Raw genomic sequence first — 26950 nt, forward strand, 5'->3', positions numbered from 1 at the left:
AGTGAACTTTACTTCGTCAAATAGGACATGTGTGATGTTACATTTAAAAAGCGACACGGCCAGGCTGACAGTTAGAAGTTACACCTGCGGTGAGGTGACGTGAAACCAGCAAGATAAAACATTAATGAGCCAAATATTTAGCTGAAATAGCTAGAGCGTTTACCTGTGTGTTTTCTCTGTAGATGGAAGCAGGGCACGTATGTCAAGCTAACTGGGACTATCAGATAACAAGTCAAACATCCGGTTAAAGCTTTTCAAAATATAAGGCGCCTAGTTTGTACCTCTATGGTTTGTACACATCAGCCAACCAGTGAAATGTTTTATTCCAGTATTTTTCAAGTAAAATATAAATAAGTCAGTCAGTCAGTCATGAAAACATTCATTTCTTGTGCCCCCCCCTATTTGAGATTTGTTTGTTTATTTTAGTTTATTATTCGGATCCCCATTAGTTGCAGCAAAACTACAGCTATTCTTCCTGGCGTCCAGCAATGTCAATTATAGGCTACAGTTAAAAAAAATACAAAAAAATACAAAAACAGAAACATTATAAAAATTAATAACAAAGAAAACAAAAAACAAGTGAGCAATAAGCCTCACCTAACAAAACATGATGAGATGAGGCCCACCCCAGGCATCAGGAACAGTAACATTTTGTACATTAATTCATTAATAATAGTAATAGTATTGCTAATCACTAATGTGGCCATTTATCTTCACTTAGTACTTTTGCTGTTGATACTTTGATATTAGCCTACGTCTGATTATCAGATCTGTAGTCTGATTGTGCTGTATACTGTTTATCCAAAAGTATTACTTGAGTACCTACCATTTTTAATTTAACTGAATGAGTAGATTTATGACATTGAATTACAGGATCAAATTACTCCCTCCACCATCACTGTTTTAAATTACAGATTTACTGTAATTTACTGTCATTTATTTTGCATCAATTTTTATATCATCATCATTATCGTCATCATCATCATCACCATCACCACCACCACCACCACCATTTAAAGGTCTTAAACTTGCAGTATAATTATTTTATAGCAAATTTACACAATTGCACTATACCTATAAAATGCCATTGAACCTGCCTTTGCAATTATTCTTTTAATTTGAAGATATCACCCACATACTTCCGGCAGTAGTCAGACTAACTTGATGCAGCTGAAAGTCCAGACTCGCAGCAAGAATCTCTCAGCTCTTCTTTTTCCAGGACGTCAGAGAGGGAGGGAAACAACAGCCACCTGATACTCTACAACTACAGAAAACCATTGAAAAACAGCACCAATGACATTTCACTTGATCACAATACACTGCTGCTCGGTGTAATAAATGTCCTTATACACATCATTAAGTTTCACATTAAAATAGAGCAGTATGAGGAGAATGAGAAACACAACTTCGGGGGAAATGCCAAATCATCTCCAGGATTTGGGGTGTAACGGTCCAACAAATGAGTTTATAGATAGGCTAACTCTAAGTGAAATTAAAACCTAATAGAGTTTAAATGCGTTAGATTTGATAACAAAGCCAATATCAGTATCGGCATTTCCAATTTATAATAGTTTCCTAGTTAAACTATTATTGGACAGAAGTCTCCTGAATAGACGCAGACTGGCTGAAGACTGCGGATCTTCCTCTGATAACAGGGCTCCAGCGGCTGCAGCTGGAGGTGTACGGCCGTGAACCGCTTGGTATGAGCGGATCACATTGCACTGGCCCCTCGCGCCTACCCCGGCGCTGTAGTAATTTCAACTGGGAGGTCTTTCCCCTGCCGACCAATTAGCGCGCGCCTGTGTGTTGGGAGCAGAACGCCGATTGGTTGAGAGCAGCAGCTCGTTGTCATACCGACAGCCGATTGGTCAGTCAGGTTGCCCGAACGCTCGGGACCCGCCCGTTTTCTTTTCTCAGTGAGGACGTTGTTTTCCATCCATACTAGAGGGAAAAAACAGCGGATAGAGGACGAGAGTGTGGCGGAGGCTTGGCAGGAATAACGGGGGACTTCGAGCTTCTTCACCGGAGAAAAAGACGCGTTGCAGGCGGAGACAGGAGCACTCTTTACCGTCGTTTCGCTTGCGGTACGTTCCCCTTGCTTTTGTTGTTCTGGTGGCTAACAGCTTGATTGAGCCCAACGCTGGAGACACGCTGGTGTCAAATGACACGTAAATCACTGTGTTCTTCTCTTTTCTTCCCACGTAGGCTGTATTGATATGTGGGAGAATAAGACACTTCTGCTGCAGTGTAAAAAGATGATTTTCACTTTATTGTCAGACAGATAGTTGCTGTGGAAAAACACTCATTTCCGTTTGAATCCCCTGTGAAGTTTACACAGTGGGGCTCTGTTCTTCACTCAATGACTTTCTGATGTATTGAAGTCATAATTGTGGATATTTAATAACCAGCAAGGCAACGAACATAATGAGTTCCAGACAGCAGCATTCAGCAGTTCCTGACGTGGGGAACCCCGGTGATACCTGGGTGGGAGCTTAGGGTTAGCCTCTCCAAAACGCACACATGAATGTCACAGAGCATTTTCTGCACAGGAGACACGTTCTGTGCAGGCTGATCATTAAATTATACTTCCTTTGTATGAACTTGAGCATCTAACAGTGCAACTGTACTGTCTGCCATGACTGATGCATGCACTCAGCTGCAGGAAGCAATTACATGGGGAAAACCAGGACACTGTCCACACTGACGGTATTTGAGACATGAACCCATGAAGCCGTCTTACCATGTTCAATGATTGTAAATCTGCAGAAATGTTGGTCTCTTGGCTGTGGTGGTCTGCAGTCAGCTTCATGAGAAGTGTGTCATGGACGGGGCTGGGTTTGACCCATTTTGTACTTCTCTTGTACATTCAATACACAGAGCTCAGCTTTACTCCCTGTAGGAGATCAGTCTTTGAAGGTGATCTAACAACTCTCACTATTGTTTTGAAGGAATCTCCAAAATGTCTTATTTAAATATTTTGGTCGACTTGTTAGGACTCTATGCTCCAAACCAACCAGAGAAGACTCCAGATCTTACATATGCTCATGAGTTGAGTTGCTGGATGTGAACCAAAATGAAAATGTCTTATTAATAGTAATGTTTGTCCATATTAATGTTCTACTATTACTTTTACTCAATAATGTATGACTGACTGTCTGGTGTTGTGAAAAGAGTGAAGAGTTATCAATCAGCACTGTATCTCAGAAAAAAGAGGTGCAGCTGTGCGCAGTGTGTGAGGGCTACAGAACTCAATTCTGCTAAAGCTACAGTAGACGGTGGAAAGCTTTGGCTAAATGTGGAATCAAAAAATATTTAATATCAAAACATTTATATTCCTCTAAGTCTGTTTTTTTTCCTTGAGAGGAGTAGCCTATTTGGCCAATTCCATATTGGATCTGATGTCCATGTCTCTGAACATTTGGACAAACTTCCTGCTTTCCCACCTATGTCTTTATCAGCAAAAACAATGGACTAATTATTCAGGCAGTCACCTTCTCATATTTCACCTGTGCTCACTGCAGCTTTCACAGGTTGAAGAGATAAAGGGAGCCGGTGGCACATTACATGAGCTGTGGGTGTTTCACTTTAATGTCAGTGGTGACTCTTGTTACTATGTAAGTAACAGTGTCTGCATTTTGCGTGTGAAGAAGTGAAGAAGATTGTGTAAAGCAAAACAGACTGTGGCTGTTATATCAGTGTGTGGGCTAGATTTCAACGGTCCATCTGTCAACACTAATGAGAGGAGCAGTAGAATGTCAGGTAGAACCAGGATCCATGACCCAGAAGTGTTACAGCTGACAAAGTGCCAAACGACACACTTCATAATCAGTTACAAGACACAGTGAAACGATATCTCATGTCCCAGCTCATCACTTGTGAGCCTTTGCCTTCTCTCCTCCAGATATGCATCAGTAAAGTGAATATCTTGGGATTTTAGATTGTTGGTTGGTCTTTGACCTCATTATAGATTAAATGATAAATCGGTAAACAAAGCAACCAATAACTGCTGCGCCTTAAAGGTACATTGTGTAGGAATTACTCCCATCTAGCGTTGCAGTTGTATATCGCAAGCAACTCAATCGTATTTTTCATGCTGCATTCACGTGAAATTTGGCAGACAGCAGACGGACGACAGCCGCTGCACGTAACGGCATAAACAAGGCAAAACAATACACGTGACAATATGTTGTCATGGCGATGTCGTATTGTTTACCTGACCCACGTTTTACCGGTTTTCTCTCGACTTCTGTGACTAAAATGACATCTGGTTTGTTACCGACGGCCGCCTGCCCGACTGCAGGTGAATGCAGCATCAGTGTAACGCTCCATTCCTCCTCACTGCGTTACCGCGGTGACTTTTCACAGACGCCACCTCGACCTGAGCCGACAGCTCCGGTGTCTCTGCTGAGTTTCCGTGGTTTCCTACCGTCACGCTGCCACTGAACGTAAAAACATGGCGACACGACATGGCAGCAGCACCGAGCTTACCCACTCCATGTAGATATGAATGATATGAACGGCTAATTCAGAGCTTATCGGAACACTACTGATTACTGAAAAACATACTTTTGAACGAAATAATCGATTTTCGTGAATAGATAACAGGAGAAGTTACACAATGTGCCTTTAAATATACTACATCTTACTTTACTGTGTTGTAGTGAGAACATCCTCAGAGCTGACCTGCCTTAAAGAGAGAGAGAGAGAAAGTCCCTGACCAGACCAGAAGTTGTTCTGGTAAAGACCTCTGGATGAATAATGAACTCCCACTGAGAGAACTTCACCCAGGCTGAAATGACTGGTGATGTCTGTGCTCTGCTTTTCAGCAGCAGGAGAGAAGCATTTGTTTTTGATTTGTAAGATGAAGCAGCTCTGCTTTTGAAGTGGTGAAGTTCACCTCCGACCACTTCCAGAAAGTCAGTGAGACATCTCCAAACCGCACGAGGAATCACCAGAGTGAGCTCAGCAACAGTTTACCCAGGGTCTGCAAAGAATGGCTGTTTGACATCAGGATGTGAAGGATCATGGGGGTTGTGGGTAATATTCAGACTGTACAGAGTCCTGAGGTTTCACACAGCTGACATCAACCATCTGCTTTGCATCCTGTAGCTGCTGCTCCGCTGGTGTGTTGCACTCTGCTCCTTCACACACTTCATCCCATCTTTAATTCACTTCACTCGCTCTTATTTATGTGTCACAGATGCGCTGAGATGTGGCACACAAACACACACACACACACACACACACACACACATCGATATACACACATACACACACAAGCATCAAAGTATTGTGACTTTGGTGTGTGGTTGTCATGGAAACAACACTGAAGGCAAAAGAAGGAGCACGAGCCATGTGCTCCAGGTTGCTGCACCCTGTCTGGTGTGTGTGTGTGTGTGTGTGTGTGCAGCTGCTTTGTTTTCTTCCTCTCTCACTAATATTGTGATGACAAAGTCAAAAGCAGACACACATTCTGGTTATCGTTCCAGCATCACACTGTGTCATCACCCATTTATTTTCATGTTATTAAAGCTGTGGCTCATTATGTCTATGTCAGCTATTGGATGGATTTCAATGGAACTCCCCTCCTCCTGCTGATTATGAGTGATTTTTTGTGAATGTTGCAATTATAAAATGTAAATAATCAATGAATTCTGAGTTTACTTGTTGTAGTGGAGTGTAAACACTCGTTTATCTGTGTCTGCTGTGGTGGGTTGTTCCTGCTCTCTGAGCCACAGATAGCCCCCGGGCCACACTCAGTCCTTTAAACACCCAAATGAGCAGGTATGCATTTTAAAAAATCCCTTTACACTGACAGAAGAGTTTGCCTCACACAACAGGCACATGGACACACACACGTATGTCTCATCCTCAGGTTGGAGCTGGAGCCTCAGTGTGAGATGCAGCTGCAGGTCACTGCTTCAGATGAGAGCAGTGGAGCTCCAGTGTTGGTGGTTGATCAGAGCTGTGTTGAGCAGGTGACTGCTGTGTTTTCTGCTTTGAAAGAGACTGCAGCATGTTCCCCTCAGTGTTAGTGTGTTAAAGAGGAACTAAGCAGGATTTCTCCCGTGGCTATGCTACATTTTTACCTTAAAGGGATAGTTCACCCAAAATTGAAATTTCACTCATTATCTACTCACCCTCATGTCGACTAGGGGCCCGGGAGAAGTTTCAGAGTTATCTGTGGCTTCTCTGAGTTACAGGGGGTCTCGGCGTAGCAGTGCATGTCCATATAACGGTTGCAAATGGATACCAACTGTCTTCGTAACAAAAAGACACACCAAAAAACATCCAAATACCTCCATGCTGCTCGTATGTAATGTCCGTCTTGTATTGAAGCCCCGAAATGCAAAATTGTTCCGAAAAAAATTAAATAAGTCCATATTTCAAGCTTGTTTGTAGCGGAAGCTCCTCTTCCCGGTTCGTCAATTTTGGGTGAACTATCCCTTTAATTAAAAAGCTCCGCAGTAATTGTGATAGTTACATGACTTGTTACGAGTGAGAAAGGAGGCTCTCTGTCTTCCACCTGGCGTCTCACGGCTGAAAACCTTGCAACATCAGTAGTCACAGTGTCCCAGCTCTCCTCTCTGTGCACTGCAACACAAACGTGCTCTGTAACCTGTAATGTTTTGTTCATGATGGTTAACTTAAAACTACACAAACACACACGCCGTAACATTGTATATGTTATGTAATGTTCCACCACTCCATTTATTGATTTTTCGCCGGCTTCGTTGTAAATAAATGCACATGGCTGAGGAGCGTATAACCAAAAAAGCGAGCAGACTTGCATATTCCCCTTTAACATCAGTGCTGTGTCATTTGACCCACCAGTGAATGCTTATTGTATTCTTCGATATCATCAGTAGGAGGTTGCATGTCAGCTGGTCTGAGCAGGTTTATGGACCAGGTGTAATGCAAAGGGCCTAGCGACAGACACAGATGCAACCTATTATAGTTTGGCTTGTTTCATTAAGTTATGCCTGACCTAATTAAGAACCTCACGGTTGTTCCTGTTATCTAACATCTTGTGTATGCAGAGAATGTGTAGTAATGTCCCTCAATAACTATGTGTGTGTTATTTAGCTAACGGAGATGGTCTGAAAGTGTTCATCTGGACCTGGTACGACCTGGTACGACCTGGTACGGCCAGAATCAGCATGGCCACAGGTCAGGGTCAGTGTTGGCCATGTTACTTTAAAGGGATATTTCAACATTTTGGCAAATCCCTATAGTTTTAGGAGTAGGTTTATTCCCTTTAATTGTCGGTGCAAGCTGTTTTTAGAGTGGAGGGGCAGAGACGTGAGCTCTGCACGGCGCGTGGTATTTTTTGCCTTTCCCTCATCAAATACAGTAGGCAAGCATGTCCAAAGGGCCGCGTGGCTGCAGCACCACACGTGACTAATCAACTGGTCTCAGTCTTTAGACAGTTAATTGGTCAAACTGTCTGCTCTTAGTTGGTTGGACACACGGCCCTTTGTGGAATAGTTAGTTAGCCCATGCCTGGTCTAAGGCCAGAGGATGTTGTTATGATGCTGTGTAAAGACCTTTGAGACAAACTGACTGTAAAAATGGGTTATACAAATAAAATTGCCTTGCCTGGGGGGCAACCGCCATTCTGGTGGTGGTGGGATGTCACAATGACAGCATGTAACCCCCTTGCCTATTAGTTACTTTCCCCAAAAAGTAACTGAATTAGTAACAGAGTAACTACATTATAAAAGTAACAAATTAAAGCAGAAGTAAGCGGAATGTTTGTGTTAATATAAGTCTTAAATAGTTATATCTTCCGACAGCAATCACTTATATAGAGTGTTTGGTCTGAAACACGGGTCTGTCAGTCACTCTGCTCTGCTGTAAGCCGAGGAGAAAACTTTCCTCGTATCCTACAACCTTTATCCAATGAGGAGAGAGAACGGCATAAAGGGGCGGTCCTCGTAGGGACGAGGGCGGGGACTGCTAACTCCATCGGCTGACAAGAAGTTAGCCAAAACGACCGGATCGCTTACTTCTGCTTTAACAGGAAAAGTAACTAAAGTGTTATGTTTTTATAAAATGCTCAAATATGTCAAATTACTTGGACTCGCCCCCCTAACTCCATAACGTTATGTGTTTATATAACCTACACTTTAACAGGTGTATTAGCCTTTTTTGTGACGCAACTTCTTGAGTCAAGTAACGGCGAGAAACGGCTCATTTTATTGTCAGTAAGGGTAACGGCGCTCTAACGGGGAAAACAGAAACTTTTTTGATTACTCATACTGAAAAAAGTAGCGCCGTTAGTAAGGCCATTATTTTCTAATGCGGTTAGCTATTTCAAATGCCGTTATTCTCATCACTGGTCAGGGTGTCACCATCGCTAACGGCTAGCAGCTCCGTGGTCGTCCAGCTTGGCTTACATTTCAATTTGGTGTCTGGACAGGTGGAAACTGGTGTGGTCTGTGTACCCCACCCCGGTGTGTTCAGGGAATACAGTAACAAGAAGTCATGTAAGTGCACAACAGTGATCAAATAGAAATATATTGACATCAGACACGGAGAGAAGAACAATCAGACTACTCTCCTATTAAAAAAACATGGCAATAGTTTACATCTATGAAAATGGAAGAAACTGTGACATTTCAGCTACAAAATGCACAAACATGTTTTGATAATGATGAGACACAACAACAATTCTTGTCAAACAGGTGTAAAATGTGAAAGTAGGTTTCCCGCCCCATCACTGTTGTACATTAGCACGGCCTCAATGAGCTGCTGGCGTCACTGTAGAAGTTTGTTCTCCATTAATCACCATTAATTATTGATTATTATCACTATCACAACATGCATGATGCAGTAAATCCGTGTCATTCTGTGTCATTTATGTGTTGGTGAGTTGGATGATGTGGCAGGATTTTCCTGCAGGTCCAGACATGGACCAGAATTCAACCTCCTTTTGGTTTTAATAACAGAAACATGTGTACACTTCAAAGCCTTATTTTAGTATTAAATGAGCAGTGGTTTGAGAGCAGCTGCAGCCGCGGGACAGGACTAAACCCACAATGAAAATTGTAGAGGTTGGTTGGGGGGTGAGTGGGGGTGGAGGGGTCGTCACGTCATGTGAAATATGGTTTGTTGCAGCAGAGCTTTTGTTTGTCCGTCTTCCTGTGTGGAATATCAACATCCTCTCATTTGTCGCTCCACCCAGTCAAACTTAGGCCAAACCGGAGGAGCCAAGTTTTTCGACCTCGTCCGTCTGCTCCAACACTTCTCTCCCTCCCCTACCACTGGACTGCGTCTGTGTCTGTGGAGGAAGGACCTCTCCTTCCCTCACTCTGAGACCTGATGAGTGGAGTGCTGCTGTGGCCAGAATGCAGTTCTATTTGCTCTGGTGCAGTTGGTATTGGACTGACAGACTGTGTGCCAGGCTGACAGTGTACCTTCAATCACCACGGCTGCTTAAACACATTCCAATCCCCTCACATTGTGTTTGCTTTACTATCAGCATCTCCTTCTTCCCTGCTCTGCTCCTCCATGTTGCTCCTCTCTCTGTGGGTTTTTCTCCCCTGCTTTTGACTGTCAGGCCTCCCGTTGTGTAAATGTGTGAAGAGATCGTGGGAGACTTCTTCCTGAATGATGTCATCTCTGATCTTGCAGTTTATCCTCGACTCCTCTTGATTCATACTGATGACGACAGACGGATGAAAGTGGAAACATTAACCTGCTGGAGAACAACCTGCAGCAGTGACAGGTTAGGGCAAAGAGAAAGAAACAATGCTGTCTTGTCTCTCCAGGTGTTTCCACACAACATTACTGTCAGTTTTTGTAACTTTATCATGTTTCTTTAAAGGGATAGTTCACCCAAAATTCAAATTTCACTCATTATCTACTCACCCTCATGTCGACTAAGGGCTTGGAGAAGTTTCAGAGTCCTCCGTGCCTTCTCTGAGTTACAGCGGGGCTCCGTGCAGCACTGCATGTCCATATGACGCTTGCGAACGGGGCTCAATTTTCTTCGTCCAAAAAGACACACCAAAAACCATCCAAATACCTCCACACAGCTCGTCTGTAATGTCCCTCTTGTATTGAAGCTCCAACATGGGAAATTGTTCCGAAAAAAATTTAATAAGTAGGCTATTTTAAGCTTGTTTGTAGCGAAAGCTCCCAGCACTGCTCTATGGACATGCAGTGCTGCCGGAGCCCCGCTATAACTCAGAGAAGGCACGGAGGACTCTGAAACTTCTCCCAGCCCTTAGTCGACATGAGGGTGAAATTTGGATTTTGGGTGAACTATCACTTTAAGGTTTTTTAGTCATTGAAATAAGACTTAGAGAGTCTATCACTGGTCCACAAGTGACCTGAGGCCCAGAGAGCATTACCTCAGAGGTGTTTAGGTGAACTTACAACAATCCCTGTAGCTCACACACTGAATGACGAGCAGTGGTGCAATTCATTAAAGGGATAGTTCAACATTTTGGCAAATTCGCCTATTGCCATAATCCCTATAGTCATATGGGTAGGTTCATTACCTTTAATTGTCGGTGCAAGCTTTTCTTTGTCCTGTCAGCACGCTATGAAATAATAACGTATAATTATGTAACATTACAACACATGAAGCAAATACTCAGAACTACTTGCTTTTGAAATCACACCGTCCAGCAGCTGTGTCTGGAATGTAGTTCCGGCTATGCATTTGCCTCGAAAACAACTCTGTCTCGTAACGTTCTATTATTATTTCATAGTGTGGTGAATGTGCAGGTCACAACTTGTCCACAAGAGTGTTTTAGAGTTGTTGGTTTTGTGTATTTGATGAGTTTGATGAGGGAAAGGCAAAAATACCATATGCCTCTGTAGCGTTAGCTGAGCAGCTCATATCTCTGCCCCGCCGATCTAAAAACAGCTTGCACCGACAATTAAAGGTAATGAACCTACTGCTATGGATTATGCCGGCAACAGGCCAATTTGCCAAAATGCTGAAATATCCCTTTAAGTTTCAAAAAAATCACACACATATGAACACCTACAATGCCTACCAATACTCTTTTGATGTTGGACCCAACAAAAACACATTATCATCTTTTTTTTTTGAGTGAACATGCAATGAAAAAAACAACATCCCACAATTCCAGCTGAAATCACATATTGCAACCGCATATTGCCAAAATAATAAATCATCGGAAGCAAACAAATATGCAGCGCTTGGATTTTGTGTTGCAGAGATCAGGACCCCTCTGTTCCTTGCTCCGATGAGCACTGTAGAGACGGTCTGAACTACACTCGCCTCTGCTCTATGATGGTAATTAACTTCATTACTTTAAATCCATGCTCCTAAATGACCTGAGTGTTTGGACATAGCTGCTCAGATCAACACAGTTAAATGGTTTGTCTCATGCATATACACACAACACACACATAGCTTCAGATTAAAGCCTAGGACCTTGATGAGTCACGCTAACACACACTGGTGTGTAGCTACTGTTTGTAACTCTGTGAAACCCAGAGATGTGACTGAAAACACAGCAGAGAGCGGCGCTGGGAGTGGAGACTGTTTTTATTCCTGCGAGGAGTGTGGAGGAGTATGTTTGTGTGTGTGTGTGTCTATGTTTAGCAGTGTTTGTTTAGTGCTCAGTAATTATGGCTGGCAGCAGAGCTGGAGTTGGAGCAGGCAGAGGAATGCCTTCAGTCTGCTGCTGTCACTGACACTCAGTATGGGCTTTCCACACATCTCAGCCCTGTTGATGTCAAATGTGTTGATTTCCTATTTTAGTGTGTGTGTGTTTTATAGGTACATTCTGTTTGTGTGACTGTGTATGTGTGTGTGTTACAACTGGACACTTTATGGTTTCATGGAGACACACACACAAGCAGCTTTTTGGTCAGGGTGGAACCAACAGATGATGTCATTGGTTGCTTCTGGTGTTGGCTTTGAGGTGATCTGTCTTCCAGATGTAGCAAATAGCAGCAGCAGATGGCCGCGAGGGGCGGAGTCAGGGACTTCTCTGCTTCCTGTCATTGACGGTTGGGGGCCACAACCATCGTGTTCTTAGACTTAGTTTGAACAATTTCAATACGGCTCCCACAAACACTTATTTCCATAATTGGCTGTTCAATTTTCCCTTTAGTGAAAAAGTTCCCAGTTTTCAAGAGCCGGAGATGAAACCATCAATCTTCTTGTTTTGACCAGCGGATCAAAACCAAAGATCCTCGTCTCACTGTGATGGAGAGGAGGAAAAAGCAAAAAGCAGGAAGTGCTCACAGTGTAGAGTCTGGAGCTGTGACATTTTTTTGCTATTTCTCCTTGACCTTTAACGTGAAGGATGAACTGATTATCAAAGCAGCTGCAGCAGCAGGAAGAAGCTTCTTTTTTTTATTTTCTGGACAACCTCATATGTTTTTAAGCAAGTGTCAGAAATACCATGAGGTAATCACAAAATAAATCAGCTCGGCCGATTCATCTTAGAGAAGTGATGGATTTATGATCTCAGCTGTCCAGTGTCCCACACTGCGTAGTCGCTGTTCTTTCACAATACATTTTCAGGAGTTTTTAAAGGTTATTTTTCAAGCTGCTGCCTTTTATTATTATATACCCATGTTTAAAGAGAGAGAAAAGTCAGGGAGAAAGGATGACATGAAGACACCCAGCTAATCTCTGGTTTTAACTCCCACAGTAGATTTCATGTTTTGATGACAGTATGAAGCAGCTGTGATGTGATGTGTGAGTGTTTCTGATCTGTGTTTCTGTTTTGGCAAAAGGCTGACATGTATCCGTACCAATACCTGCTGTATTCTTGTAAGTACACTGTAACATGTGGGTTTGTTGTTGCAGACAGATTCACTTGGCTGTAACGCTCACTTGCCTCTGTTGTTCCTCCCTTATGCCTCCCTGCAATATCGGCCTCAGAAATCACACTATCAAAGGTCCAATCAGCATCTCCCCCTGTCTCTGCTTTCACTGTAGGTCTTTAAAGTGTCTCTATCCTTATCTGAATCTTTATGGCTGTAAGCAGTGGACCATGAGTTTATCCTAACCACTGTATGGCATATGTGGTTACACACCTGGTGACTGCCTACCTGGTCTACCATTGTCAAAAACAAATAAGTTCCTCTCAGACCTTATCCACTCTGAGTGTACACCTGAACAACCACAGGTGTTTTTTACCCTCTGATACAACATCTAGCAGAGTCTCCTGAAACAGTGAGGCAGCAGGCAGCACACATGCAGTGTTCTGTTGCTTCACTTGCTTGGCATACACTTATTGTTGATCCTGCACAGTGAGTTACTCTTTTGCCGTTCATATCATTCATGTATGTATATCGAGCGGGTAAGCTCGGGGCTGGCTGACATGTCTTGTCGCCATGGTCGAGGTGGCGTCTGTGAAAAGTTACCGTGGTAACGCAGTGAGGAGGAATGGAGCGTTACACTGATGCTGCATTCACCTGCAGTCGGGCAGACGGCCGTCGGTAACAAACCAGATGTTATTTTAGTCACAGAAGTCGAGAGAAAGCCGGTAAAACGTGGGTCAGGAAAACAATACAACATCGCCATGACAACATATTGTCACGTGTATTGTTTTGCCTCGTGCTGACGGACCACCGTCTGCCCAATTTCACGTGAATGCAGCATGAAAAATACGATTGAGTTGCTTGCGATATACAACCGCAATGCTAGATGGGAGTAATTACACAATGTACCTTTAATGACAACAGTCATAAACGTTTATGACATCATAATGTTTATGACACACGTTCATGGTTGTGTCATGTTACTGTTATGAGGATATACCTTCAAGTAAAGTGTTACCGATGTTCTTCTGTGTTTACATCGTACATCCAGTGGTTTACAACGACGAACGAGAAAAAATCCGCACACCATAGGAGCTCCCTTCAGAGGATTTAATAGCGTGACGTTTCGAGCAGCAATGCTCTTTTTCAAACTCTTTATTTCATTGATTCCTCCTTTATCCAGCACCCATCCCAACTGGGCCTACCTGATGTGCGTGTTTTTCTCACAATTTTACAACGACGAACGAACATCTGCAGGAAATCTCATGCATGTGCACAAACATCAACAGAGCCACTGGGAGCTACTTCTACAACTAGGCTAAAAACAGAGATCAAATTATTTCTTCCGAACGACTTTTTCATGTGGCGGCTTCAGAACACTTAGGTCAGTACAGACGAGCAGTATGGAGGTATTTGGATGTTTCATAGTGTGTGTTTTGGACGATTCAATAGTGAACTCTATCCGCCGCCATTATATGAAAATCTGTTGCCAGCCGGATCCCCCCTGGAACGCCAAAAGTGTTTTGATAACTCCGAAAATTCTCCAAACCCTTCCTTGGCATGACCGTGAGTAGAAAATTGGTGAATAATCGATTTTGGGTTAAGTATCAAAGGTTTCGATTGAAGTGGGCTAACATGCAGTAAATATAGGTCGTTGGTTTCGACAGCAGCTGGGAGTACCGGTTTGACTGTGGGTGGGCTGAAGAAGTAGAACTATGGAAATTCAGTGGTTGAGTTAGTAGTCCTAAAGGAACTGTGTTGGAGTACATGGATACTTTCTGCTCTCCGGTATTTACTTTACCACTTTGTATCAAACCATCAAAGAAGCATAACGTATTGGTTTGTTGACTTCTGCCAGGACAAACAAGAGTTTTCAAGTCTTAAAAGATCAAGTCCTGGCTTGGAGCTGAGAACACTTTTAGAGATAATAACATGTTAGAAAACAAAGAGCAAAGAGAACCATTCATGTGTGGATCCCAAAAGCAAGGAAGGTTGAGTGGTGACCTAAATACCTTATGGATGGAGAGGATGAGAGATGATTGAGAACTGGTCACCATCAGTTCACAAGGAGTAAATGACATGACATGGCCTGCAGTGAGATGTGTGTTCAGTGCATGAGCATAATGTTGAAGTGGAGGTGTGATTTGAATGGATGTGTGTGTGGTCAGCAGGCGGCTCAGGGCCAACCTACCTGTCTAAATGCTCCACTAACCTTTAAAGCAGTGTGTAATTAATGGCTCTTCAGAGGACCATTACACACTCATCTGCACACTGAGCCTGACAGCAAGCTTTACCACCCCACAAACACCACCGGCCCGGGCCTTTAACACTGTAAACTCCTGCTTGTTATATCACAGCAGTGTGTTTGGAATCACAGTGGGTCTGTGGTTGTGGAGGATGTGAGGATGTAAGCCTGCGATGGCTGGTTTCTATTGGCCAATTTCAAGCTGTAGTGATATTAGTCAGTGGATATAATTTTTTATTACCCGTTCCTGCTTTTTTTTCAGTTTTCTTAATGGTTGTCACAGGAGGAAAGGGAGGTGTTTCCCTCTTTTTGTAACTCTTAAAGGGATAGTTCAACATTTTGGCAAATTGGCCCATTGCCATAATCGCTACAGTCATAGCAGTGTTATCTTTATTTGTCGGTGCAAGCTATTTTTAGAACCGCCGAGCCGAACGGCGAACTGCTCAGAGCTACGCTACGGAGGCTAATGGGATTTCTTGGTTTCCCTCATCAAATACACAATCCAACAACTCCAAAATGCTCTGGTGGACAAGTTCTGAACTGCGCATTCACCACGCTATGAGATAATAACGGAACGTTACGAGACAGAGTTGTTTTAGAGGTAAATACAGAGACTGCTTGCTGAAAAACTGTCCCTGAGGGCACATAATTTACCTCGAAAACAACTCTGTCTCGTAACGTTCTGTTATTATCTCATAGCGTGGTGAATGTGCAGGTCACAACTTGTCCACCAGAGTGTTTTGGAGTTGTTGGTTTTGTGTATTTGATAAGTTTGATGAGGGAAACCAAGAAATCCCATTAGCCTCCGTAGCGTAGCAGCTCACCGCTCTGCTTTGCCGCTCTAAAAACAGCTTGCACCGACAAATAAAGTTAATGAACCTACTGCTATGACTATAGGGATTATGGCAATGGGCCAATTTGCCAAAATGTTGAACTATCCCTTTAAACTCCCATGTGTTTGTGTTGCAGTGTAAGCTTGTTTGCCTGATTTGATTGTTCTTAAGTGTTGGTTTGATCCCTGCTGGTGAGTATTAACCCCCCTCTAACCCTCTGTAACTGTGCACTCTGCTTCCCCGGGAGAGGGGATTAGAGGCAGACAGATCCCTGGTCATCTCAGGCTCTTCAGACAGTGTTAAAACTGGTATTATCTCATCCACAGACACTTGCTCAGTGTTGTGCTGTTTGTGTTGTTAGATTATCATCCAGCCTGGGCACTCGTTCTAACACATTTAGTTTAGACAAAAGGATGAAAAAATGAAGCCAACACAAAAGTTTTTTGGGCAGATTTCCTCCTTGATGATTACTTTATGTGGTAAATTCTATTACAACTCATAATTAAGGGTGTGGCCTCTTTGAGTGATAGACACACCCTCTTTGACCAGTTTTCTGATTAGCTGGGGAGTCAATCAGAATGTGTCAGATGTGAAGTTGTATAGTGAATCTGTCACCACTTTCTCTTGTTTCTTGTCTTCACTGCTTTGCCTTTATGTTCCTTCTTCCCATCCTGAAATTTCATCAGCGAGCTGCACTGTGGGGGGAAGGAGCTGTGTCTTCCATCTATTTACCTAATTGTACATATTATGCAGACCTCTCAGGTTGTTACGGGGTGGGGGGGCCTTTGAAGCTTCAGCCCTGCAGACATGTACCTTTTTTTAGCTCTGCTCTCTCAGCAGCTGAAAACGCTTTTAATAACCTTACATAATGATGATGATGAAGATGATGAAGCAGTAGTAACAGAAGATGAGAAGAGGACTGTGTATGACTTTGAACATTAACACAGGAGCATCAGACGCTGTGAATAGAAGTTCTAGTTTCCCGACAGAAAATTAATTAGCAGCAAATGTAATTTTCTAATTCAAACCAAGATGCTTCAGATTTTCTGTTTTCTAATTTTTGTCTTGGACAGCAGCAGATGAAATATCTCTGTGTTGTTGTAAACTGTGTGGACTAAAACTGTAGCGAACATTTTCAGTCTTCTGATGTTTTTATGAAGTGATTAATAGAGAAAATAACAAGCACATTAATCAATAATTAAAACGTCTGGGGTGGCCTTTCCAGCCCTTTCCTGCATGTCATTCCCCCTCTGCCTCCCCATTTCCTGTCTCTCTCTTCACTATGCTATCAATTAAAGGCATTAAAAGCCCACAAAATAATTAAAACATCGCTGCGTATTAAATTTATGTAGGGGAGTGTGATATTGACAGAAAGTAATATCTGATCACGATGGTTGATGATTCTTTGTCTCCCCCAAATATGTGTTGGAAAGTCTTGAGTCCTGTGGTTTTTGATTAGGACCTCATCTAATGCGATCTAAATGCAAACATTTTTTTTTAAAAATGCAGCGTGCTCTCCCTTTTAGCCTTTTCAGGAATAGAATAAACGGTTCAAAAATCGAGAAGTGTATAGACTCCCATACAGTTACTGTGGTTGCTCTGGTATTTGGGTTTGCAAAATAGGCAAGAATGACATTAAGGTTCTAAGAGGGTAACTCTGGGTGTGTGCGTTGGCATTTGAAAGTTTGTTGACCCTGTGTGAAGCCTTTGTCTACTTGTATGGTGTGTATACAGTGCATGTTTGAGTTTGTGTGCATTTGTATTGGCATGTAGGGCAGATGCTGTGTGGACTGTGTGTGTGTGTGCTAGTGTGTGTGTGTGTGCGTGCAGGACAGACGGGAGAGTCATGGTTCAGGAATGTACTGTATAATTTGCTACAGTGGAGCCTCCTGCTACAATAGCACCTGGGGCCCCACATATAGAAGTATGTAGTTGTAGGATGAAGCTGAGTGCAGCAGTCTTCACTCATTACAGCTGAGTTTGGTGCAGTGTTTTGTGTTGGTCCAGACTGAAAGTGTTCGATCAGGGGATCATAAAATCTAATTGTAATGATTCCCTGTGATGTTCTTGTGGCACCACCAGTTAGGTCAGCACATATACAATACTTCACTCATGGTGAGGAACCTCCATGTTGTTGTATGTTGCGTGTTTGTGGAGCTGTGCCTGTGCAGTTGTGTGTATGGTGAGAATCATCATGGGCCACAGAATCAGAGATGTCAGACTGATCAGCTGTTCAGCAACCAAACTCCTCCGATTAGCAGCCCGCTCACCCACATGATAAATATGGTTTTGAGTGGTCAACAACATTATACCAACCTGATGGGTATCAGCATAGATGATATCATGAAGAGTTAATGACTGCATTTGAGTATCCCGATCAAATTCGGGATATGGTGTTTACATGAACTTAGAGAAACCTGGTTATTCAGTATCCCTGTATACATGATAAATACAGTATCCCAGTTTCTGATTACTGCGTCTTATGTGCGTATGCGTGTTTCATGTTGGATACAGGAACAGGAAGTGCAAGTTGGAAATATATACAAATTAAAGATGCTGCCATGTTATATAACTTAATAAAAGAAAAGAAAATTGAATGCAGACTGATCGGTTCATTGTAAAATATTCATTTCTTGATGTAAAAGTGGTGATTTCTGTATGTAACGTTAGGCTACAGAGCCCCAGGCAGCGCTGCTCTTCTGTCCAATACACACATGAAGCTTCACTTTTCATTCAAACAAACTAATGCTACTGCCACAATTGTTAGATTTCATCATTGAGACCAGCATTTATCTCCTAAAAAGAATTTAACCAGCCGGCAATAAACATCTAAAAACCTGCGGGTACGTTAATGAGCGATCGTTTTGTCCCCCGGGGTGACGACGTAGGCTGGCCGGCCGAGCAGCTCAGGAGACGGGGTTGCTGCCTCTGTGATGTCCCATCAAATTAATAATGGGGGGGGGGGGTAGTTTGCCCCATTGGACCTTCATGTCTGCTACACTCCTGCCCTATAACACTGGGATTAAATGTGAAACAGCTTTAGTGTTTTTTCTTTTTAATGTATAATCATTGGTACTGTTTGATCTCCTGAAGGAATCCAGTCCACGAGAAGCTCACAGCAATGGTGGTGAAAGCAACTATTTGCATTATCCCACTCTGTTTCCTGCTGTCCTCTGTTATTGTTTTGATTACTTCTTCAGGCACAAGTTCCACTCTGAGTTTAAATAATGAGCTAATGAATAAGGTTCATGCATCTTTCTGTACATGATGGACAAACGGAAGCCGAGTTATGGGCTTTGATTTCTAAAGTTAAGGCAACACACTCTGAGTAGTTAGGAGCTGATTCAGCTCTGTGTGGTTAGTCATGAAAAAAAAAAACTAACATTTATCTCTCATCACATCATTCCAGCTGAAACATCTCTGATCTTTTCCTTTGGTAGTTTAATGAGGATAATTCTGCTTGATGAGTCGTCTCACAGAGCAGACTGTTTACAAGTCAACATACATCCAGATTTCTCTTTTATTTTAGTTGTGGGGGGGAAAAGGCAAATTCTCCAGCTCTGCTTTGAAGTTCCCACTGGCTCCGTTTCAACAACTCTGGGAATTGGAGAGGAAAGAGGTTTGATGTAGGAGTGTGGAGCCTGAGCTGTACTGATTAGACTTACATTAGAGCTGCAGAACTGTCCTGTCAGCCATTTTTAATATAATGGGATGGATTCTACATGCTTTGTTCAGATCAAAAGAAATATGAGTCCAGTTTTACTCCCTGGCACAGGTTGTCTTTGTACTTTCTAATCTGCTCTGATGGATCTGAGTTAACTTAGGAAGTGTTTCAGTGAGTCCAAACTTCTAACATGTCGACATATTATCTATCTATCTATCTATCTATCTATCTATCTATCTATCTATCTATCTATCTATCTATCTATCTATCTATCTATCTATCTATCTATCTATCTATCTATCTATCTATCTATCTATCTATCGGGAGCTCAGAGGTTGATGCTTGGTGGACAATGAAATAGATGAGTGCATGTGATGGAGGACTGCTAGGGTGAAGGAGAATTCCAGACTGACATAATGTGAGTGATTGAGGTACATTGGCAGTCAATGTGTGAGCCAAGACCACTGGAGTAAATGCCATCACGTTGTTACTAAACACTGTGAGGTGAACAGGTTAACTGCACCTCGGTGTGGAGGCTAAGAGCTAAGTGTGACCATTATTACACACTGGACCTTTAACTGATCAGTGTTAACTCAGTGTCAACTTTCCAGTTGATTCCTGAGATATTCAGTCTGAGGCTGTACAGGGAGGGAAAACATAAACCTTTCTCCTCCTCACACACTACATGTCAGCCCCTCCTGCTCTCCACCCATCATCCCTGTGGGCCTGCAGACTGCATGTCTCTGCAGAGATGCATTCCCTTCTCCTTGTATCATCTGCACTGATGCAACTGAGCAGGCTTCAGATACAGTCCCACGAGGGAGGAGTCAGGGCAGGAAAGACTTGACTCATCTTTCTAACAGGCTCCACACAGCACTACACACAATACTGTCATATCAAAACCTTCCATCTGCATGAATTGAATGAATGAAACTCCTCCAACAGCCCTCTGATTCCAGGCTCTCTTAAATAGCCCCTATGGCGACAGACAGGTGGCCTTGGTTGTCATGTTATGAAAATAGTGTAAGAATGGTTAGTGTGCTTAGTTATAGAAAAGGTTTATGGCAGCTTCTTCCTCAACATTAGATGATCTTTGGTGCCATGGTTAACTTTGTTGAACAGTCACCTGTTCCTGTCACTATTAGTATAAGCCCTCGATGTTGCCTAGCAACAAACCCAAACTATGGGTCATAATAACCTGTTGCTGGTCCAGCAGTGTATCCAAAAGTCTCTGTTTTAAAGGGATAGTTCAACATTTTGGTAAATTCACCTATTGCCATAATCCCTATAGTCACAGCAGTAGGTTCATTACCTTTAATTATCGGTGCATGTTGTTTCTAGATCGGCGGGGCAGAGACGTGAGCTGCTCAGTGAACACAATGGAGATTGACGGTACATTTCACCTGACCAGCTCACGTCTCTGCCCCGCAGATCTCAAAACAACATACACCGATAATTAAAGGTAATGAACCTACTGCTATGACTTTAGAGATTATGGCGATAAGCGAATTTCCCAAAATGTTGAACTATCCCTTTAAGGGCTGGGAGAAGTGTTGATGAGATGTAAACATAGCTGAGGTGTGTGATGTGTGTAAGATGCCTCAGAGTTGCATTTGCAGCAGCAGTTTACAGCAGTGTGTGTGTGTGTGCACTGTGCACATAGACTCATGCATCTGGTAGTAAACAGAGAGGTTGCTGAAACCACGAGGGGAGCAGTGAACATCAGATTGTGACAAGTGAGAGAAGCCCACAGGTCAGACAGCAGACTGAGTCTGAGCTCCTATCAGTGTGTGCAGGCCCAGCCTCCCCCACTGAGCCAGGGAGGGCTTCCAGAGCTGCTTCTCATTGAGTGAAGACACACTTATCCTTTACACACACACACACACACAGAAATGTTGGCGAGCATGAGAGGAAATCCTTTGTTGCAGCACGTTGTACCTCTTTATGATCACCGTCGCATAAATCAGAGCCGTGAACACACAACCTCTCTATCACCTAGAATTTCCAACTAGACAACATGTCTTCTGCATTAAAGGTTGGGTCTGGAGTTTTGTGTCCAAAAGTAAACACTAGACTAGGAGGCTCAGGGCTGCTAGCCGCACTAGCTGTCTCTGATGCTGCCGAGTGCTAGCACATCTCTCTCTCTCAGCAACAGCAGTCAGTGTTGCCAACTCCTCAGTAAGGAAAGTCCCTATTGGCTGTCGTAAAAGTTGCTAGAAGTCGCTAAATGACGCCATTAGCCTACCTAGTCGCTATTTTTCTCGCTAGTCGCTTTTGACAAAAAAAGTCGCCAAGAGGGTTTGGAAAGTCGCCAGATTTAGAGAGAAAGTCGCCAAGTTGGTAGGCTAACACTGGCGGCAGTCAGGACCGCAAAGAAAAAGAAATACAGTCTGGAGTGAAGTGCTGGAGCCGCGGACCAATTCCAGACCGTCACCGACAACTAAAGCCTCAAGTGTTAACAAGTACGGGGCCGTTGTAGTGAGCTAGCTCGATGCTAACTCCGGCTAGCGGTAGCTAACACCGTCTTCTCAGCTCACCACACCTTCATAACAACATAACACAGATGGTCAGGTTTCGGCTCCAGCGCTTCTCTCGGACTAAATTTATTTTCCTTTGCGGTCCCGACAACCGCTGCTGGGAGGGGCAAGACAAGAGGAGGGGCCAAGTTTCAATGTTTTGTTTACAAACAAAACTCCAGACCCTACCTTTAAAAAGTGAAATAAATAGAGCCACGGGGTCAAGTGGTCTGATGATTTGTTTGTGATGTTGAATATATGAGTTGGAGTTGAACATCAGTCAGTGTTTTGGGTGTGTGTAACATATGGTCAGCGGGGGCAGATGTTCTGTCAAAGACTTTATTACCCCAGAGCCTGATCCACTGGTCGGCTGCTGCGCATTTAATGGGCCCTGTGATGACAGAGGATGGGGTTCACATGGAGGTTGGGCAAATACAAGCACAAGAGGATAAATAGCAAACAAAGAGACAGAGGGAGTGTGACGGAGTCAAAAGGAAAAGCTGGGAAGTTGCACAGGACACAGAAAGAGAAGAAAACAGTGTTTGTGATTTATCTGCAGCTGATGACGCCTTGATGACGCTGCAGCTACAAAAACAATGCAACTGAATTTTGTGATTTTCTTTAGATTTGGAGGCATCCAACATGCTGCTGTCTGTCTGTCTGTCTTTCTGGATGATGATGGTGTTTGGAGCTGAAATGACCTTTGGCTGAACCCTCACATGCATTTTTGCTCTGAGCCAGGTCTGTGGATTTGTCCCCCCGTCTCTGACATTGGAATGGCTTAAAGAGGAGGTCTCTGCAGGGCGCTTATAGATTCAGGAGGAAACTCTGAACTCACATAAAGTCCTGTGAATATTGGGGGTGGAGCACTTCACAAAATCCATGGTTCGGTTCCTATCACAGTTTTGGGGTCATGGTGTTTGGTTCATTTCGATGAAGTAGGGATTTTTCAGTTTTCTTAACCCTCCAGAAATACCATAGATTTAGACATAGACAGAGACACAGACTAATAATCCACTATTTACAGTTTAAACCATCTGTTCCAGACATGTGATGGAGGCATGAAATCATATGATGCAGCACGATCAACAGGAGCAGCACAGAGCACATTCCCAGTTTATCCTCCACTTTCTTCCTGCTGTCATCATCATACATGTGTGTGGTTTATTGTTATGATCTCTGGGCACTTGAGACAGAAAAATGTCTTGGTGGCGTTTGATTTTGTGTTTAGTGTGCTGCTGCCCAGCCAGATGCATTGTGGTTCCATCTATCAGTCCCTGTCTAGGCAGTGTGTAGTTGTTGTATAATAGTTTTGGTTTTGGATCTAGTAAACTGCCTCTATTCTATTCTATTCTATTCTAAAATGAAAATGTGAAAAATACATCAACAAACATCATCCTTACACAGACTCAATCTTTGTCCCATCTGCTTACATGGACAACGTGGGTGGGGGTTAGGACCTGCACTGCAGACATCTGTGATGTCATCCATCTTTACACACAGCACAGACTGGGGTCCAGAGAAATGATCCAGCTGAGAGTGTGACATCAGTTACAGTGCTTGTTGACTGACTTTACATCACTGAACCAAAATTTCGCTTAAAGGATAATTGCCGTTTTTTACAATCTGGACCTTATTTCTAGCATAAAATACGTCATCATTTACTCACCCAGATAACTTTGGTGTCATTACAAGTCGTTCCAACAAAATTAGATCCAGCCAAGAGCCGTATATCCGTATAACGCAAGTCTACAGGGCAGTGCAATGCAGTCTCTAAATAACACATTATCTGCTGCGAAATTTCACCAATATTTTGTTATGATACACTAGTGCTTTTCCCCTCTGAGTCCGGGGTTACCTGTTATCAACACCCGGGGTCTGTAGGTTGACCTATTAGCCTAACCTCTGACCTGGATGATGTCATCTCCGACCGCTGCCCGGCTCATTCTGATAATAATGATTCTGCTTCGGCATTCGGGTTCATTTTTAGCTCAACTATCCAGAGCTTTAGTGAGTCCAGGTTGGGGAGAGGAAGCCTGTGGAAGCTGAACTTCGTCCAGTCGGAAACGCACAGAAACGAACCATAGTAGTAGCAACAAGCCGCGCCGCGCGGCATTCAGAGATGACAACATTCAGGTCAGAGGTTAGTAGGTCAACCTACAGACCACAGATGTTGATAACAGCTAATCCCGGACTCAGAGGGGAATAGCACTAGGGTATCATTACAAAATATTGGTGAAATTAACGAGTTTCGCGGCAGATAATGTGTTATTTAGAGGCTGCATGCCGCTGCCCTGTAGACTCACATTATATGGATATACGCGGCTCTCGGCTGGATCTAATTTCATTGGAACAACTTGTAATGACACCAAAGTTATCTGGGTGAGTAAATGATCGTATTTTATGCTAGAAATAAGGTCCAGATTAAAAAAAAAAAAAACAGCAATTATCTTTTAAGTCGCACAATAATGTGTTAGGCCTAATTACCTGTCAGTCTCATTTTTGTGACTGAAGGCCACAGTCTGATCAGACAACACACCGTCATTCATCACTTGTCTTGAGAATAATGGAATCTGATCCAATGACAAAACCTTTGTAATTAAAGAGGATTCACTTCCTGTTGTGTGTTACGGAGTCGTGCAGGTCCGCTGGTACGCCTTCTCAAATTGATGAAGATGAAGTTATCTGAGTCCACAGTGTGTATTTGTACGTGTTGTCTTCGGTTGCAGTGTGTTGGGTAACAGGATCAGGGGAGTCCTGCAGTGTTGTCTTAGTTTCACCTTTTGGAAAATTCATGACTTTCTCTGCAGCCTACCTGCATGTCTGCAGAAAGATCATTTCTCTTTAGGGACTACACCAAAAAACAAGAGGCAAAAGGCTGAAGTCTCTCTATATTTATTTTATTTATTAAAGTACAGAAGCTAATAGGTGGTTGTGGCACGTTTGAATCATTATATAAAGACTAAGACAGCTCAAGTTTTAATATTAGCATACAAGCAGAAATCCATGGACCACCTGCTCCGTGTCTGTCCTCGTCACTCTTATCCTGAGCATCACCTCAAAGCAGAACACGAAAGAAAGGTACCGTATCAGTAATACTGTCCCTCCTGTGTCTCCCCTCCACGCTAATGGCTAAATTAATAGATGACATATGTTTGCAGTTTTATTTAAAAAAAAATACATATATATATATATAATACGCAAAATAGAAAAGCACTTGTGTCAATCTTTTGCTTTTTGCTGTGTAGTGTTCTTCCAGATTTTCTCAAATAGAGACCTGTGCTACAGTTGTCTGACTGACTTATTTTCTTTTTTTAAATGTCATGGATTAGGCAAAATTATATATACTGTAATACAGAGGATGGCTACTACTGAGTGCATCCTCACATGTTTATAGATAAACTTTGATATTTAAAGCAGAAGTAAGCAATATTTTTGTGTTAATATAAGTCTTAAATAGTTGTATCTTCCGACAGCAATCACCTATATAGAGCGTTTGGTCTGAAACACGGGTCTGTCAGTCACTCACTCTGCTCTGCTCTGAGCCGAGGAGAAAACTTTCCTTGTATCCTAAAACCTTTATCCAATGAGGAGAGAGAACGGCATAAAGCGGTGGTCCTCTCTGTGTGTGCAGCCAAGGGATGCGCGTGAATGTGGTGACGTAGGGACGAGGGCGGGGACTGCTAACTCCATCTGCTGACTCTCTATCTCTATCTATCTATCTATCTATCTATCTATCTATCTATCTATCTATCTATCTATCTATCTATCTATCTATCTATCTATCTATCTATCTATCTATCTATCTATCTATCTATCTACTGTATCTTAGACTTTATTTTTATAGCAGGGATCATACAATAAAAAATGCAACACAAAGTTCTTTACATAATAAAAAGAAACCCATCCCACCCACAATTCCCTGGCCACCTCCCCAACCCCCAAATACAACAGGGAAGATTTAAAAGCAGGAACTGAACTGTAAAAACATCTAAATCCTGAATGTTGTTTAGATAGAATGAAGAAGATGGTTGAGTATCAGACCTCCTCCTCTCCTCTCTGTCCTGATGTGAGCCTGCCTGCACCTCCTGCTGCCCCGGGGAGGAGGGGAGGGGCCGGCTGTCTGGTCCCAGTAACTCACAGTTAACTCTGAGGTAGTGGGCTACAGGGAGCAGCTGCCTCTGCCTGCCTGGACGTTGTCTGTGTCCTGTAGCAGCTGTCTGTAGTTGTCTGTTGTCTGCTCTCTCTTGGTTTTTATAGCCGTGTGTTATTGTGCTGAATGAGAGGTCCTCGTATAGTCAACCTGTCTCTGTGTCATTACCCAGACTAGTTCACGTCGTCATGGTGACATTGTGACTGCAGAGTGAAGTTCTCACAGATCTTCCTGGAGTTATCACATGACCAGTCTGACTTGGACAACATCACGTTGCCCTGGGACACGCCCCTTTCATTCAGACTGAGCATGGATCTATTACATCCATGGGACTGAAGACACACACAGAGAAACATGTAGTATCACAACAACTTGAGGTCAGAAGGACTCAACAATGATCCGTACCAGAACCCAAAACCATCAGGTCCACGGACACCGACATGTTGACAGAAATCACTGAATCTTTTCAAAATGAATTCAATCAGCCATCAGATTTAAACAGAAACTAAAGCTAACCACTGGTGTCTGCCCTCCTCCTTCAGTATCTACATGTCTGTTACAGTCACATTGTTTACGTTGTGTGTTTTAATCAATCCTGTAACACACACAGTGTGGCTGTGGTACCTGCAGAGTGACACACAGGCTCATTGTTAATGACAGAGGGATGAGATTACAGCTGTTACTTTGGTCCCGACTCCCGACACTTAAACCTCTATACTGAAAAACTCTGACAAGTCAAACTGTAGGATGTGTTAGAGACTAATTCATCTGTCTAAC

The 26950-nt window shown here is 43.0% G+C and overlaps 1 protein-coding gene across 2 annotated transcripts in view; it reads left to right on the forward strand.

The window, feature by feature from the left end:
• Window positions 1–1914: 1914 nt before the first annotated feature.
• Window positions 1915–26950, forward strand: part of ccdc102a (coiled-coil domain containing 102A) — a 60934-nt gene continuing 35898 nt past the window's right edge. The window contains exons 1-2 of one of the 2 annotated variants that reach the window (XM_083969373.1): window positions 1965–2084; window positions 9637–9730. The gene's annotated coding sequence lies outside the window, so the exon portion shown is untranslated. Of the gene's footprint in view, window positions 2085–9636; window positions 9731–26950 lie in introns of both variants that reach the window. The other variant, XM_083969372.1, reaches the window with a different exon arrangement.

The sequence above is a fragment of the Trachurus trachurus genome, assembly GCF_905171665.1.
Source record: "Trachurus trachurus genome assembly, chromosome: 3".
Taxonomy (NCBI): Eukaryota; Metazoa; Chordata; class Actinopteri; order Carangiformes; family Carangidae; genus Trachurus; species Trachurus trachurus.